Consider the following 18,730-nt stretch of genomic DNA (forward strand, 5'->3'; position numbering starts at 1 on the left):
ATCCATGCTTTGTAACCATGTTTTTGCACCATTCCAGCCCCAGGCAACAGTGGGTGCGTGATTTTTTTGCTGCAGGCTGTAGCCATGGACATGCTATGTGATCTGATGGTGAATTTGGGGTGACCCAATGCAAAGATCCTGAGAATCCCTGTGGATCCATGCTTTGTAACCACGTTTTTGCACCATTGCAGCCCCAAGCAACAGTGGGTGCATGATTTTTTTGGTGCAGGCTGTAGCCATGGACATGCTATGTGATCTGATGGTGAATTTGGGGTGACCCAATACAAAGATCCTGAGAATCCCCGTGGATCCATGCTTTGTAACCACGTTTTTGCACCATTGCAGCCCCAGGCAACAGTGGGTGCGTGATTTTTTTGGTGCAGGCTGTAGCCATGGACATGCTATGTGATCTGATGGTGAATTTGGGGTGACCCAATGCAAAGATCCCGAGAATCCCTGTGGATCCATGCTTTGTAACCACGTTTTTGCACCATTGCAGCCCCAAGCAACAGTGGGTGCGTGATTTTTTTGGTGCAGGCTGTAGCCATGGACATGCTATGTGATCTGATGGTGAATTTGGGGTGACCCAATGCAAAGATCCTGAGAATCCCCGTGGATCCATGCTTTGTAACCACGTTTTTGCACCATTGCAGCCCCAGGCAACAGTGGGTGCGTGATTTTTTTGGTGCAGGCTGTAGCCATGGACATGCTATGTGATCTGATGGTGAATTTGGGGTGACCCAATGCAAAGATCCTGAGAATCCCTGTGGATCCATGCTTTGTAACCACGTTTTTGCACCATTGCAGCCCCAAGCAACAGTGGGTGCGTGATTTTTTTTGGTGCAGGCTGTAGCCATGGACATGCTATGTGATCTGATGGTGAATTTGGGGTGACCCAATGCAAAGATCCTGAGAATCCCCGTGGATCCATGCTTTGTAACCACGTTTTTGCACCATTGCAGCCCCAGGCAACAGTGGGTGCGTGATTTTTTTGGTGCAGGCTGTAGCCATGGACATGCTATGTGATCTGATGGTGAATTTGGGGTGACCCAATGCAAAGATCCTGAGAATCCCTGTGGATCCATGCTTTGTAACCACGTTTTTGCACCATTGCAGCCCCAAGCAACAGTGGGTGCGTGATTTTTTTGGTGCAGGCTGTAGCCATGGACATGCTATGTGATCTGATGGTGAATTTGGGGTGACCCAATGCAAAGATCCTGAGAATCCCCGTGGATCCATGCTTTGTAACCACGTTTTTGCACCATTGCAGCCCCAGGCAACAGTGGGTGCGTGATTTTTTTGGTGCAGGCTGTAGCCATGGACATGCTATGTGATCTGATGGTGAATTTGGGGTGACCCAATGCAAAGATCCTGAGGATCCATGTGGATCTATGCTTTGTAACTACATTTTAAGTGGGGAGCGAAGGAAAAACAAAGAAGGAACATGAGAGGGGTGTGCAGAGAAGCAGCTGCCTAAGAATGCAGGAGAGGGATTTAACGGGAGGGAGGAAAGAAAGGCAAAAGTTTCCCCCCACCCAAGCCAGCCATCTCTCTCTCTCTCTCTCTCTCTCTCTCTCTCTCTCTCTCTCTCTCCCTCCCTTCCTCCCTCCCTCCCTCCCTCCCTTCCTCCCCCCCTCTCTCTCCCTCCCCCTCCCCCCTCTCTCTCCCTTCCCCCCTCTCTCTCCCTCTCCCCCAGCAGCACAGAGAGGAATTCCCCTCTGCTTGCCTGGAGGGGAGGGGCTTTCCCTGCTCTTTGTTCTGTTTCAGCAAACACAGCAACGAAACAGAGGAGGGTGGGCAGTAAGACCCTGAGGCAGAATGCAGGAAAGCAGCCACTTCCTCTTTTCAGGTTTCACTTCTCCGTGCAACACCGCGATTAGATTTTTGCCTGATTTTTCGGCTCCAGGGACCACACATTCGCTCTATAACACGCACAGACATTTCCCCTTCCTTTTTAGGAGAAAAAATCTGCGTGTTATACAGGGAAAAATATGGTATCTTTGCTTGGCGCTGTGGGTTAAACCACAGAGCCTAGGACTTGCCGATCAGAAGGTCGGTGGTTCAAATCCCCGTGACGGGGTGAGTTCCCGTTGCTCGGTCCTAGCTCCTGCCAACCTAGCAGTTCAAAAGTACGTCAAAGGTCAAGTAGATAAATAGGTACCGCTCCAGCAGGAAGGTAAACGGCATTTCCGTGCGCTGCTCTGGTTCGCCAGAAGCTTAGTCATGCTGGCCACATGACCCGGAAGCTGTACGCTGGCTCCCTCGGCCTATACAGCGAAATGAGCGCCGCAACCCCAGAGTCGGCCATGACTGGACCTAATGGTCAAGGATCCCTTTACCTTTTAATGAGCTTTCAACACTTGCTGATTCCAGGGCATTGAAAGTGTCTAGCACACAACTTAATACACACAGGTCCGGCACCCAGTTTTAACACCCCAAGCCTTTATTTTAGCTTGAGAGGTCTGGCACTCATAGCAATATAATAAGAATGGAAAAGCATCATCGTGATGCTTTCGTTGGCTGTTTCCCAAGGCAGGAAGAAGCAGCCAGCGGATAGCAAGAAGGTGGAGGACCAAAAAGAGTAAGCAGGCTTGGACAGGCAGGCACGTTGGGATCCTATCTGTCTGGTGGAGGCAGGGTTTCAGAGAAGGGTAAAAGGGATGCCAGAAGGGTGAGGCAGAAAAGGAGGGATCGTGTCTACGGTAAACGTCACAATGGTGGTGGCAGGGATGGGGAAAAGGCAAGGGTCATTTTTTTAAAAAAAATAATATTTATTAAATTTTCCAATAAGAACATACAAATACAAAACAACTACAATAAGAACAAACACAAACAAAAAACAACAAGTATAATTTCAAAACTTATTTTCTCAACCTTATTTCCCCGACTTCCTCATACCTCACCGTTTTGTATTCTAGTTTCATTATCCCATCAGCAACTCCATTCCCTTATTTCCCAAAAGTTTCTTACTAATTCCATTCCTTTTCTTACTCTAATGTCTCTGAAAACCAATATTTTTAAATCCATGTCAATCTAGCATTCTTTAATCTTATAATAATTGTTAAGATAGTCCTTAAATTTCTTCCAATCTTCTTCCACTGTCTCTTTCTCCTGGTCTCGGATTCTGCCCGTCATCTCTGCAAGTCCCATGTAGTCTGTCATCTTCATCTGCCATTCTTCCAGAGTGGGTAGATCTGATGTCTTCCAATACTTTGCGATAAGGATCCTTGCTGCTGTTGTGGCATACAAAAACAAAGTTCTATCCTTCTTTAGCACCACATGGCTGACCATACCCAGGAGAAAGGCCTCTGGTTTCTTCAGGAAAGTGTATTTAAACATCTTTTTCATTTCATTATATATCATTTCCCAGAAAGCCTTAATCCTTGGGCATGTCCACTAGAGGTGGAAGAATGAGCCTTCATTTTCTTTACACTTCCAACATTTGTTATCTGACAAGTGGTAAATTTTTGCAAGCTTGACTGGGGTCATGTACCACCTATATATCATTTTCATAATATTTTCTCTCAAGGCGTTACACGCCGTAAATTTCATGCCGGTGGTCCACAACCTTTCCCAGTCAGCAAACATAATGTTATGGCCAATATCTTGCGCCCACAAGATATTGGCCATAACATTATGTTTGCTGACTGGGAAAGGCAAGGGTCATAAGACAGCCTGGGTCTAAGTTTGCATAAGACTTCTGGGCTGCCTAGCAAATTTCATACAAAGTATTCCTGGAAGAAAATCAAGAGGCTCTCTGTTCAGATCTTGCACAGCATCTCCTGCTCTTTGACTCTAACATTTGTTAAAAAACTAGGCTGGCATTCATCTATAGATAAACGAATAAAGAAGAACATCATCGGGTGGGTCAACTGCAGCCCGTTAATCTGCGTATCTTTCCGTCAGAAGCTCATCGTCGTGACATCCGAGGACCTGAAAATGATGGCTTATCTAAAAGCCATAAATTACACGAGAGATTTGATTGAAAGTAAATTAATTGACATCACCACCTATGAGATCAGATGGTTGTAGTTCCCAGTCCCAACACACGCATGCATTTATTTCATTGCATGAAGCATGCGGTTTTCATAGTATTGTTGCAAGATTTGCTTTACCCCACCCTCACGACAGTCACTAAAATATGAATAAAGAAGTCTTAGTTGTTGCCTTAAAAAAAATCCATTAGAGCTTTCTTGTTGCCACCCAGTCATAAAATGTTGTATTTATTTTCTTCACTCATAAATTCCCATTTTATCAGTTAACCACCTCCACCTCCCCTCTGAATTGAGGCGATTGCCCACACTGATGCAATTTCAGTACTTGCTGAAAACATATTTATTTTTGGAGGCTTTCTCTGACCACTCATACCAGATGGATTCTTTTAACCACCTGTGATTGACCTAGCAGCTGCTGTTGGATTCTGAATGTTGCCATTCTACCGTATTTTTAGATATTGCTTTGTAATTACGGTAGGTATGAAAAGCGGTGCAAGAAAATAAATAAATAAATGAATGAATGACTGCATGCATGATGAATTGTCTTTCTAGAGACATAAGAGCACAAGGTTACTGAATGAAAATTAGGCAATTGATTAATAAAATTATGAGCCTAACAAGAATCTGAGAGCATTTATCCTTTTTGTTAATGCACACAGTAGCCCCAAACCAACAAAGCACACAAAGAAAGCAGTGGGAGTTGTGGGAAAAAAAGGCTGATTATCTTTTCTGGTGGGAAAGAGGAGAGCAGGCAGAAGGTGAAATCCAGTCCCTTTTCTCACGAATAGCTGATTTTCACAGTCTGCAACTTATTTGCAAGGCTAGGCAGCAGCTATCTGTTGGATCAGGAAGGGGAACAAAAACTCTTTGCCTATCCAACATGTACAATCCTTAGCTGGATCAGGGGGTGGGTGGGTAAAATTTAAAGAAATCCCAGACCAAGAAATCATAGCCTGTATTGCTACTGCAGCAAAGATGCTTGATCTGCTAAGGATGGAAAGATGAACAAAATTCCAGGTGAAGGAACTAGTAGGACCCGAAGCCAACTGGCAAGAAAGGTGAGGTACAACCGCAAAAAGGGCAAATAAATATAGTGATATGAGTTTGTGGGTGCCAGACGACTGCAATTCCTGGATCCAGCATGTGTTAAAAGCTAATCAAGCCAGGCTCGCTTCCTAATGAGGCAATCACCTGGGTGATGAGCCATTAAGGGGGATTTACGGACTCGGTGCGAGGTGGCAAATGGGTGGGACCACCTCCCTCAACTTGCAGATAGAGAGAAGGACAAAAGCCAGAGTTGAGCAGTTATGTAAGCTAGGCGCTGGAGGCAAAACCAGCGGGTTGGAAAGGCACAGAGAGGGCCGTGGCTGATCTCTGCTTCAATCCAAGGCCCTTTTGGGGTGTTAATACTGTGAACCTCTCCACCGCAGGCTCAGGTTGTATATAAACCATGTATCATAAAGACAACACGCTCTCCACTGTGCCTCATTTCCGAAAGGAAACACAGACCCTGGGTGAGCCTCTGGATCCCTTGGGATCTTGCACCGCTCAGAGATTGGGGTGGCGTGGAACACGGTTGTTCACTAGCTTCTGGAACTCACAACTCTGAACTTGAAATAGTAGGAGGCATGTGACTGCCTCTGAACTCAGCCGCCCCTAGGTTTTTCCCTCCTTTCCCCCAGGAACATCTAATAATATAAAAAGAAAGGTGTTGTGTGACATCATCCTGCTCCATGTTTCCTCCATTTCCACTTCATTGACTGTTGCCTGCCCGTGCTGGTAAAGCTCAAAATACATTGCATGTTGCAGAATGGAAATACTGCTTGTTTTAATTGGGAAGCCCAAGTCCGCCATTATGTCTAGTTTCAGCTAGATGAACCACACACTCTCTCGTTGTCAGGAAGTAGGACTTGGATGGTCCCACTTTCCATCCGCTCTGTCATTGCTGCCTTAATGATAGAGATAACAATAGTAATTTGATACCGTATTTTTTGCTCTATAAGACTCACTTTTTCCCTCCTAAAAAGTAAGGGGGAATGTGTGTGCGTCTTATGGAGTGAATGCAGGCTGCGCAGCTATCCCAGAAGCACAGAACAGCAAGAGGGATTGCTGCTTTCGCTGCGCACAATCCCTTTTGCTGTTCTGGTTTCTGAGATTCAGAATATTTTTTTTCTTGTTTTCCTCCTCCAAAAACTAGGTGCGTCTTGTGGTCTGGTGCATCTTATAGAGCAAAAAATACGGTAATTTACAGTGGAACCTTGACTTACGTAGAAGAAGAAGAAGAAGAAGAAGAAGAAGAAATAATTTTTATTTATACCCTGCCATTCCCGGTTCAAAAACCGGGTTCAGGGCGGCTAACAACAAATTTAAAACACTTAATTGTAAAAGCAGCATAAAATACAGTATAAAAACATGAATAAAAATAAAATTCAAAATTCAAAAATCACTTTAGGGGAGATAAGCATTAGATAATCCCCAGAGCTAGCTGGCTGAATTGGTCCTACTTGGGCCAGCGAGGAGGCCAGGGGAGAATTAGCTGTGGGGTCTCAGAGCAGGTGATCTTCATAAAAGTGGATGGGGAGGGAAGGGAAATAAAAAATCAGGCTGAATTCAAATTAAAGGCCAGGCGGAATAGCTCTGTCTTACAGGCCCGACGGAAGGAGGTTAAATCCTGCAGGGCCCTGGTCTCATGGGACAGAGCATTCCACCAGGTCGGAGCCATCACTGAAAAGGCCCTGGTCCTGGTGGAGGATAGTCTAACTTCCTTAGGGCCCAGGACCTCTAAACTATGATTATTCGTGGACCTTAAGGTATGGCTCTGTTGTTGTTTAGTCGTTTATTCATGTCCGACTCTTCGTGACCCCATGGACCAGAGCACGCCAGGCACTCCTGTCTTCCACTGCCTCCCGCAGTTTGGTCAGACTCATGTTTGTAGCTTCAAGGTATGGCTCTACTTACATACGATTCTAGTTATGACCTTCAGTAGATACTTCGACTTATGAACTTTCCTCTAAATATGAACAGAGGCCTTGCTAGCAGCCCGGAGCTCGCCCGGCCGGCTGCAGGGCAGTGCTGGGGCCTCTGCCGCCAGGGAGAGGGCCCCCATCCCACCCTTGAAGCTGTGGAAGAGGTGCAGCCTGCAAGAGGCACAGCAGGGCGCACTGCAGCCCCAAACCCCACCGAGGAACTAACGTGAGGAAGTCCGGAGAGGAACGTGACCTGGCAAGAAAAAAAAGTGACCCTGGCCAAAGTGAATCAGTTCTTTACTGACCCTTGCCCCACCCTCAGCGTGTAGCCAGGTAAGCCCACTCACGTGCACGTAAGAAAAAAATATAATATAATTTTTTTCCCATCTACAATACTATCTTATTTATTTTAAAGTACAGTACATTGATTATTGCCTTCATTTTATGGATCTATGGTCTCGTTAGACAGCAAAATCCGTGTTAAACTGCTGTTTTAGGGGGTGTTTTTCATAATCTAGAATGGATCAATTCACTTTTCCATTACTTTCTATGGAAAAGTGTGCCTCTACTTATGTACGTTTCTAGTTATGACCGGACCTCCAGAACCGATTACGGTTGTAAATAGAGGTTCCACTGTTTTAATAATAATCAAAGCCCAAAGTCCTGGCACATTTCTGTCAGTGAAATTCTGCTTGCAGTAGTTAGGAGCTTGGGAGCAGTTGAATGCTACTCTCTGGAACGTCTTGGGTTTGTCTGAGGCAGTGTGATATCATGGCAGCTCCTTGGAGTTCTGGTAACACTGAAATCAGAACCGATATTCTGTTTGGGCCAGTACTGAGAGAAAGCCCCAGTAAATGAAAGCACATTCAGGCAACCCTTCTGAGAATCATAAAATCATAGATCTGTAGAGTTGGAAAGGACCCAGGGGTCATCTAGTCAAACCCTCTGCAATGGAGGAATCTCAACTAAAGCATCCCATCTCTGCTTCAAAACCTCCAATGACTTAGAGTAGACCACAAACTCGAGGGAGGACCACAGGTCTGTGTAGGTGCCCTGCATTAGAAGAGACTCTATACCCATACAGAGGTACACACATGCAGAAATTCTTGGCACGAGGAGGGATCAGTGTTCCCCTTCACATGGAGAATCTGTATTTCGATTTCAGTGTTTGGATTTCTGGGAATGGAGTTGAGAGATGACCTAACCTGGGGAGAAAACAGTAAAGACCCGATGAAGAGAGCACAGCAGAGGTTATATTTTCTGAGAATCCTCCGGAAAAATAATCTCTCAAAGGACCTGTTGATGGAATTTTACCATTGTACTGTTGAGAGTGCATTAACCTATGGCATGTGTGTGTGGTTTGGGAGCTGCACGGCCAGGGAAAAACCAATGCTGTCCAGGGTTGTAAAGACTGCAGAGAAAATAATTGGGTGCACTCTTCCCACCTTGGATCAAATCTATGCTTCCAGGTGCCACAAGAAAGCTGCAGAGCTAGCATAGGATAGTGCGCACCCCGGAAATGATCTCTTTCAGCTTCTGCCTTCTGGAAGAAGGTACAGGACTAGCTGCCTGAGAAACAGTTTTTATCCAAATGCAATTTTGGTTTTAAAAGCAGTGTTAGGTAGTCTTTGTGGGAGTATATTGTATTTAATTACGGAGTATCAGAGTTTTTAAGGGGTTAACCAGGCTGGGATAGCAGGCTTATTGGTTTTTGAATGTCTGATGTAGATTTTTTCAATTTCGTTGTTCTGTATGGGACAATAACAATAAAGATTATCCTATCATAGGAGCACCCATCGTAATGAATGTACGATAAAGAGGATGTCTGGAGGAGTCCCCAGAGTCATTAGCACAGGGTTATAGTCTAACCTGTTCCTATGTTTTAAAAAGGAGCCTTGCAGAGCGTGGCTGGGTTCTGGAATGGCATCACCAAGGAAACGCCGGCCTGGAGAAATCCGCTGTCTCACGCAGCCTCTTGCTGGTAGCTGGGGACAGGCATCCTAGGTAGACATTACTAAGGAAACCATCTGACATGTCAAGTTGGTGGGTGTTTGAGGCTCAGCCATCAACTTAGTCACTTGCTCTAAATTTATCCTAGTGGGAAATTGCTCTTTGGAACTCTTGCATACGTCTCCTTGATAGCAGTGAAAGGGGAAAGAGCTCAGCCCTGGCAAATCAGAATGCAAAAGTTCTGAACAAAGAAACTTGAACCGCAGTTCAAGTTTGGTGTGAAAAGTTCTACTTGCAATTCTCTAAATTATTGGTGAACGTTTGCCTAATATTTAGTGTGTTTTACCCCAGTGATAGTCAGTTTTGCTATTAAATAATTTACAGATGATGTTTGGCAAGATATGATAGCTGAACTGCGACAATATTTTGTATCTGATAATTTGCATTGGTGTGGTATAGCTTAATATTTTGACTGTTTTTGATAATTGATATGTAATGCTGTTTTGCATGACTAGTTGACAGCTTATGATGTTTTATATCTGACGCCTGTGGAATAAACCACAGCAGAGACATTTTAAATATTTAGGTAAGCTGTTAAATGTCAAAATGTAAATTTGAAAACCTGCATTCAAAACTGGACTGAAAATAGGCGGTGGGGGCAGTGGCAAATATAATCATGGCTTAGAACTTCTTAGCTTATGGAAACTCATGGAAGAAAAGTTTACTGACCCCACACCTTCCCTCCTGCTGCCCCCCTGCAACCCCTGAAGTCTCCTGGGAGAGTCAGAAGACCTCCAAAACAATGTGAGATGAGACATGGGCCTGCTGAGGTGGGGAGGAAATGGGAAATGTTTATGCAAAATTCCTTGACTTAGGATCCAACCTCCCGTCCCATACCACACTAGTAACCCTTGCTTTCACAAACTTCCTTTTGTTAACTTTTCTAAGGATCCAAACCATGGTCTGCTTCTGGCTAGTTGCGGAGATCCTGAAATCACAACGGCAAGATCTGCCTGCTTTCATGATGATGGAAAAGTGATGTCAATCTTGAGGGGAGAGACGGAGAGAGAGACCAGCTTGAAAAAAGGACTGCCGGAAAAGCTGCAAATCCTTTGGTGCTTCCAGCAGGAAGCTCCATCAAGCACAGGAGGGGATGGTTCCTGCTGCCTCTCAACACTACAGATGGAACAACACTGAGTGGAATAGTAGTAGTAGCAGTAATAGTAGTAGTAGTAATAATAATAGGAATGTTGTTGTTGTTGTTGAGGTTGGTACAGTGACTCTTAGGCAAACAAAGTCACATTTTCCTCCCTCCCTTCGTTCCTTGGTTCATTCTCACTATAGACCTGTCAGTCACAATTGATTTTGAGTGATTAATCACAAGCACTAGAAAATGTCTTAGTGTGTCTGATGCAGCTGGATGATTAAACATCCGCCACCCAGACTTGAAAGCTTATATAAGGAATTTGTCAGATTTGCTTTCTTGGGAGAGGAAGACATTTGAAGACATCTGCAGTTTTCATCTCATTCCCCCCTCCACCCAATATATTGTTTCATGACCCCCCACTACTGATAGGAAGTTCAGGGCAGCCTTCCTTTATTCAATATTCTTTAGAGACATAGCACGGGAAACTCAAATGATTCTGTAATAATCTGTTTCTTTACTAATGTAAAAGCAGATGTCACAGAATTGCAGAAGCGAGCACACACACGAGCATTAAGAGGGAGCTCAATCTATGTTGCATATGCACTGTACATTTAAAGCACATGACTTCTGGCTGTTGGGAACTGTTGCTCTGTGTGTGGGTAAACTACAGTTTCCAGGATACTTTGGGGGAAGTCATGTGCTTTGAATGTATGGTATATAAATAGTCCTGGTTCTTGGAAATCAGTGAACACCCCAAAAATGGGTAAGATCTTCTGCCGGTCAATTCAAAATGGCACAGGTCTTTCGCTTGCCATGTTTAGAAGGCACAGTTTCACAGCATGTTCCTGCCATGCTGGGAAGCGTTCTGGGGAAAAAATGGCAAGGTTGCTCAGGAATCAGGATTGAAGGCAGCCTAATTGCCCATTAATGTCCCATAGAGAGCCAAGCCAAGACTAGGGTCATTTATTCATCTGCTAGTGGGAAATGCCTGGCACTGCCTGAGAATTTGAAGAAACCAACAACATTGCGATTTTTATATGGATACTGTAATTTGTGAGTTTCAGGGCAGTTCACGCACTCACCCACACACCAACCCAAGACCTGACCCTGACCCAGGGAACACCTGACCTAGCTTCAATTTGTGGTGGGCTGCTAGTGCTGAATTATGGTTTGTTTGGTCCACCAGCTTGAGTCAACATGGCATCTGGCATCTAAACAGACCACCTCCCCCACCTCAGAAGTCATCTGCTGTTGGTGACAACATCTTCAGAGGCATCCAAATCGGCACTGGTTAGAACCATCATGTCAAATTTGGCTATATCACATCAAATTAGGCAATGGTATCTTCAGAGGCATAGGAGTTGGCACAGTTTGGACTTGCCGTGCCAAATATCAAGCAAAGTCACGCTTTCTTTTAACCTATTCTTATATAAATATAAAACAAAACAAAAAAACAAGTTCACTTCAGAGCTGCCCTGAAGGCAGTCTTCTAGAATGAGTGTGGAAGGACTTGGGCCAACACAGCACAAGATCCTTGTGTGAGAAAATAGAACACTGTTGTTCTGGTCTCACCAGGTTTTTCACAATGGCTTAAAGAAGTTTGCTTGCCCTAAGTCTGTGTTGTACAAAATCTTCCACTAGTAATTGTGTAACAGTTTGCAGAACAACGATCCTGGCAGATTTTCCCCCCTGCTTACATGTCTCTGGATCCAATCCAACATGTTTAATTTTGTGGGTATGGGCTGCTTCATGCTTCATGCGCTGGCCATGTTTGCTGCAACTATAGCAGTGTTGCACCAGCTTTTCTGGAAGAACAGATGCAAAGTACGAAGGGTTGGTACATCTTAGTAAGCCTTCCTAGGCTGTCCTTCTTAGCAAAGCTGAGAGGCTGCTGTTCCTCAGTGTAGGTCTGCTGCTTATTTAAGAATGTGCATATCTCCTGGCCATTTTGCATACTTTTTATGGTGTACACTGGCGCATCTGCAGCTAACAAAATTGCTGCATAAAGCAGTACCAAGTGTCCTGAAATGTAATGGCCTCTTTGGCAATGCAGAAATGGCTGTCTAAATAAATGACAAGGTTCACATTTTCCTAGAGCGCATGGCTCATAACAATAACAGGAATGACATGCCTTTAAAACCAGCACTATGGTGAACATTTCTACACCCAAGCTTAGCCAAGTTGTTCTGCAGAGTCTGTTTTGGGACCACAGGTGATTTCTGGTCTTCCTCAGTTATTACAAGAACAGCACGTTGTTAATAAATTTAGGGGGTGGAGACCACATAGATATTAACAACAGTGTTATCTGTAGGCAGAGAAAATTCCCCCGGTGATAAAAACATCTTAATTTCAAACAGAGCACAGCTGGTAACTGCTGATTGGAACAGGAAATAGTCTTAGAAGAGAGATTCATAAAACCTGTTCCACGTATACCCCTTCGTGGAAGTTAAAGATTTCACTATTTGCCCCAGATCCTCCACTATAACAACAAAAGTGCCAGTCAGAAGTGTGGAATAATGATTGGACCTCTGAATGACTTCAGTTCTTTAGCTCAGTTTTGATCAATACTAAGTGATCTTTGGGACGCGGGTGGCGCTGTGGGTTAAACCACAGAGCCTAGGGCTTGCCGATCAGAAGGTCGGCGGTTCGAATCCCTGCGATGGGGTGAGCTCCCGTTCCTTGGTCCCTGCTCCTGCCAACCTAGCAGTTCGAAAGCACGTCAAAGTGCAAGTAGATAAATAGGCACCGCTCTGGTGGGAAGGTGAACGGTGTTTCCGTGCGCTGCTTTGGTTCACCAGAAGCGACTTAGTCATGCTGGCCACATGACCCGGAAGCTGTACCCGGCCAGTAAAGCGAGATGAGTGCCACAACCCCAGACTTGGCCACGACTGGACCTAATGGTCAGGGGTCCCTTTACCTTTTAAGCGATCTTTAGGAATTCTTTGTCCCATTGAACTAATTCGGTCTTACTCCCGAGTATGTCTGTAAGAGGCCAGGGCTTCCCAATGGGAAGGAGGAGGTAAGGGAACTAGAAAAGGTCTGGAGGTCGCAGCATGTGGCCGTGTGGCTAGGTAGCCCTAGCTCAGGGAGTTTGGGGAAATGGGCTCCTGTTGAGATTGCAGGAGCAGCTCCTGTGACTGGCTTGCACCGTTCCTTATAAAAGAGCATGGGGAATGGATGAAAGAGGGGACCAAGAGACTGAGCTGTCTGAGGAGGAAGCCTTGAAGCCTCCAGGTACCCAGAGGCAGGAAGCAGTCAACGAACGTCGGAAAAGGACTGAAAGGGTTTTAAACACCCTTCCCACTTTGTTTTGAAACTGGACCAGGTTCAGCCTTGCCCAATATTTTCCCCTTCCCTTGGTGCAGGATGGTACCGCATGGCCTGACTCTGATCCATTCTTTCATATGGCTTTTCATTTAGACTGTATCAGTCCTCCACACTGGTCTCTCCCTCTCTTTCAGACCTTGCAGTGATTTTTGATTTTTTTACAAAAACAGGTTTTATTTTAACGATCACCTTCTCCATGGAATCGTTACTGACCCTCTTTTCTATTGTTTGGTTTGGGCTCTTCTTATTTTGCTTTTGCTGCGCCCAGATCAATACAGCCGCTCTCTCCCTTAGATCAACTCTTTTCAGTCCCTATTCACCGCTGACAAAGCTGCTCAGAAACCCTCAATTCAAAGGCAACATGCCAAGATTTGACAACTCTGTTTCTTTCCCCGGCCTTTGACAGCCCTCACTTTCTAGCACTGAAGTCTGAGCTTTTAACACACAGACCTGGAACCCAGCTGTGCCCCCGCATTCGACACAGCAAAGATTTCCTCATATTTGAAGATTTATCACCAACGCAGTTAAAAACTTTCCCCAACCGCCGCAGAATACCAACATTAAGTTAATGCCAAGCAGGTTTAACAAGTCTTGAGCGCGAGGAGGTTAAGTATTATTACTTCAATTGGGAGTGTAGGATGTGTGCGGCGATATCTTATATATACTATGTACAAATCTGTGACAGAAGGAATTCTATTCCAAAAAACAAAGGCACTCAAAAACCATTATCGGAACAAAAAGAAACACTTACAGGTTTTTATCTGTTCCTCTTCATGAAACAAAACCTTAATAAACTTTAAAAACTAAAGCAAATTTGAAACCAGCCATACCTACCTGTGATGCACAAACCTGAAAACATAGAATTGTGGATTTGGGAGAGATCCCTGAGGGTCATCTAGCCCAGCCCCCTGAAATGCAACGATCCTTTCTAGTACTAGAAAACAATACCCACGAGACAACATTAAAACTGGACTGTTTCACAAAAAGCAGATTAGAATAGAACTTAATAAATCTGGCACAGTAAAAGATGAATGAAGCAACAATGGCAACCATTAGCAGGGATTCCCAGATGAGCATTTTGCATAAAATCCACCAAGTGCAGGCCATACCTTTTCAAGAGGAATTGTTTGTTTATCCATGTACACAGCTTTTATATTTTGCTATTTTGAAAACCTGTTACTCGACTGATTTATAGCATCTCTGGGAGCCATGCTTTTTATTATTGTTATTCTCAGCCATTAAAATTAATCTTTTAACAGCCACACTAGTGCTTGGAAACCATTTTGTGTCAATCAAAGCAGGGTTGGGGAATGAAGAGGTTCCTTTCATTGCACTCTGGAAAGAAAAGCAGTTTGTCTTGTTAAGATTACCTCGACTAAGGAGAATTTCCCAAAGCCATTTTCTTTTTTTCAGATGCTGCAGATCAATGGATTTGCCATTTGGAAGGAAAGGGAAGGAAGGAAGTGGCTGTCAAGTGATCAGAAAATGAGGTCTACCTGCTCCAGGGCCCGCTTAGAAGAATCCTGGGCATCAGATATCGAATGGTCCATGGGCTAAATCTTCTCTTCTTCCTCCAGAAGCCACAGGTGAACACCATATGCTTTCATATTGCTACCCTCTGACCCCACAAGATCCCTGATCCACCACACAGCCTTCCTACAAAAGCAGCAACCAACCATTTCTTCTATGCTGTCTCCTTGTGAATATTGTTGCTAAGGCCTGGCTCAGACATTTGGCAATCTGCACACACTCAACCTTGGAGAATTTGTGAGCTTATAACAAAATCATGGGACGCGGGTCGCGCTGTGGGTTAAACCACAGAGCCTAGGACTTGCCGATCAGAAGGTTGGCGGTTCAAATCCCCACAACGGGGTGAGCTCACGTTGCTCGGTCCCTGCTCCTGCCAACCTAGCAGTTCGAAAGCCCGTCAAAGTGCAAGTAGATAAATAGGTATCACTCCAGCGGGAAGGTAAACGGCGTTTCCATGCGCTGCTCTGATTCGCCAGAAGCGGCTTAGTCATGCTGGCCACATGACCCAGAAGCTGTACGCCGGCTCCCTCGGCCAATAAAGTGAGATGAGTGCCGCAACCCCAGAGTCGGTCACGACTGGACCTAATGGTCAGGGGTCCCTTTACCTTTTTAAACAAAATCATAGAATTGCAGAGTTGGAAGGGACCCTGAGCATCATCTAGTCCAACCTCCTGCAATGCAGCTAAAGGTAAAAGGTAAAAAACCCCTGGATAGTTAAGTCCAGTCAAAGGTGACTATGGGGTTGCAGTGCTCATCTCGCTTTCAGGCCAAGGGAGCCAGTGTTTGTCCACAGACAGCTTTCTGAGTCATGTGGCCAGCAGGACTAAACCGCTTCTGGAGCAATGGAGCACCGTGACAGAAACCAGAGCGCACGGAAATGCCTTTTACCTTCCCGCCACAGCGGTATCTATTTATCTACTCACACTGGTGTGCTTTCGAACTGCAGAAGCTGGGACCGAGCAACGGGAGCTCACCCCATCACAGGGATTGGAACTGCTGAATTCCAATGGTTCAGTGGTTTAGACCACAGCGCCACCTGCGTCCCATATGAAGCTGTCCGATACAGGGATCAAACCTACAAACTTGGCATTATCAGCACCAATGCTCTAACCAACTGATCTAGCCAGGTGCTTTAGGTTCCAGCTATATGAACCAATGTCTCAGCATGCAGGCCTTCTCATTGCAAATCGCTGCAAGATAAAGGTGCTAGATAACAAACTAATAATAAATAAATAAAACAAGTTCCATGGGGCTACAAAAGGGGGTATCCTTAACCAAAACTGCAAAAAGCAAAGGACGGAGAAGTTATGGAAACAATTCTTCATTCAGAAACACATGTTTAATATAAACAAAACCCCAAAACACCAAGCTGACTAAAGATGCGCCGCATATAATATTGTTGCATGGCAGTTCCCTCATTGTGAGAAGTGAGGCAGAGGGCCTTCTCGGTGGTGGCACCCGCCCTGTGGAACGCCCTCCTGCCAGATGTCAAACACATAAACAACTATTTGATTTTTACAAGACATTTTTGTAAAATAAACAAAATTTAAAAGGATACAGTGTGAAGTACTAAGCTTTTTGTCTGCCCTCAAACTGCCACCATTCATTTCATTGGGTGATCCCAGGTTCCAGTATGATAAATGGGAGAGAGAAAGTTGTGTGTGTGTGTGTGTTTGTGTGTGTGTAAAGATTGTGGTGCTGGTATCCATATATTGCTAAAAGTATGGAAAGTGCCAGTAAAATGGGCAGCAAAAAGAAGAGGAGCTGGTACTATGTACCACAGAGTTTTGCCACAAACTCACCCTCAGCCCTGCATATAAAGCCATTATATTATCAAAAATTTGTTCTATTGTATTTATTTTTTTAAAATAAACATGTCCTCTGGGTGTGAAAAACAAAACACTCACATTCAGCTTTTCTGCTGATTAAAGAAGTGTGAGCTTAATAACTCTGCCTTGTAAACAAGTAATTAGTACTACTTGTAAACAGTACCAATTTGTAAAGAAGTAATTACCATATTTTTTCGTGTATAACACGCCCCCGTGTATAAGACTACCCCTATTTTGGGGAAGTCAAATTTAAGAAAATGGCAGGAGACGGCCCAGAGTTGTTGAGCTGAAAGGTCCTGCTCACAACTGCAACCAATGACACGTCCCCCACACGCACTACCTGTGTATAAGATGACCCAATTTTTTAAACATTTTACAGTAAAAAATACTCATCTTATACACAGAAAAGTACGGTAATATATAAAAATTGTGTGTGTGTGCACACACAACACCAATGACATACTTTTTTTTTGGCAGGGATTTTGCAGTTCCTTTCCCCATCAAATTTTGACTGAGCTGGAAGTAGGGTACGAGATGAGGCACTTAGAAGAGGCTGAGGCGGCAGGCAGGAAGAATGTGAGGAAACACATAAACACACTTGGGTTTTATTACAGATTGTGAGGAATCAGGAGTTACAGCAGAAACTGTGAATTTTGAACTGGAAGGAGGAGAAAGAACTCTGGGGAGGAGGTTACCAAAACATTGGTACAGATGCTTGAGATATTTTACATTTCATTGCCTTAAAAAACAACCAACAACTCATTGTTCGAAGGATTGGGTGCCCTTCAAAGCAAAGTGTATGTTTTGCCTGGAAACAAAATTCTGCAATGAACATTAAACCGATCAAACCAAGCAAGTGAATACTATGTTGGCAATATCTGGAAGCATTTGTATGCCTGGAATATTTCTACCTCCGGGGAATCAGACCATTATCAATCACAATAAACTAGAAAGGTTTGTATTTTTAAAAAGCAAGGGAGAATGTGATGGTATCTACACTGTATCTCTAATAACTGTTCATTGCATTGCATTAGTATACATCCATTGATAGTCAAGGGCTCTACATACTGCGGTTTCACAAAGTGAACATGCACATCTGTGAAGGCACATAGAAGGCACGTCTCAAGATCCGATCACACTCAAGTGTGACCGTCAAAGTGAATCCTGGAGTGAGCAACGCAGATAAACAGGAAACTTCATGCAGTTACCTGTGCTAATTCTCAGGGATAATATGAGAGAAATTAAATGGCCTAATTTAGCAGGTTTTGCCCAGGTGCATTATTTTACATTTTCCAACCTTCGTTCTATCAGATAAAAGCAAGTTCTGCATTGCAGTGGAAACAAATTCCACCCTTCACCTGGGAAGAGGGTAATCTAACCTCCTCACAAAGGGATCATCAACATTTCTCTGATAAAAATAGGGACGTCCTATTCCATAATAGGAACAGGACATGGGTGGCGCAGTGGTCTAAACCACTGAGCCTAGGGCTTGCCGATCGGAAGGTCAATGGTTTGAAACCCCCTGATGGGGTGAGCTCCTGTTGCTTGGTCCCTTCTCCTGCCAACCTAGCAGTTCGAAAGCATGTCAAAGAGCAAGTAGATAAATAGGTACCGCTCCGGCGGGAAGGTAAATGGCGTTTCCGTGCGCTGCTCTGGTTCGCCAGAAGCAGCTTAGTCATGCTGGCCACATGACCCAGAAGCTGTACGCCGGCTCCCTCAGCCAATAAAGCGAGATGAGCACCGCAACCCCAGAGTCATCTGCAACTGGACCTAACGGAAAGGGTTCCCTTTACCTTTACTTTTATTCCATAATAGTAAAAGTAATAATTTTATTATCTGACCGGGTTGCCCCAGACACTCTAGGCAGCTTCCAACATATACAAAAACGTAAGAAAATGTTAAACATTGAAAAAACTTCCCTAGACAGATGTCTCCCAAAAGCAGTATAGATGTCTTCTACAGCTTATATAGTTTCTTATCTCCTTG

The 18,730-nt window shown here is 44.4% G+C and overlaps 1 long non-coding RNA gene across 1 annotated transcript in view; it reads left to right on the forward strand.

The window, feature by feature from the left end:
• The window catches only part of LOC310844119, a 33,440-nt gene extending 15,923 nt beyond the window's left edge, over positions 1 to 17,517 (forward strand). The window contains exons 2-3 of the long non-coding RNA XR_014563955.1: positions 14,799 to 14,971; positions 17,222 to 17,517. This is a non-coding gene — a long non-coding RNA (uncharacterized lncRNA). The remainder of the gene's footprint in view (positions 1 to 14,798; positions 14,972 to 17,221) is intronic.
• Positions 17,518 to 18,730: the final 1,213 nt, after the last annotated feature.

This window comes from Podarcis gaigeae (assembly GCF_964106915.1).
Source record: "Podarcis gaigeae genome assembly, chromosome: 4".
In the NCBI taxonomy this organism is placed as follows: Eukaryota; Metazoa; Chordata; class Lepidosauria; order Squamata; family Lacertidae; genus Podarcis; species Podarcis gaigeae.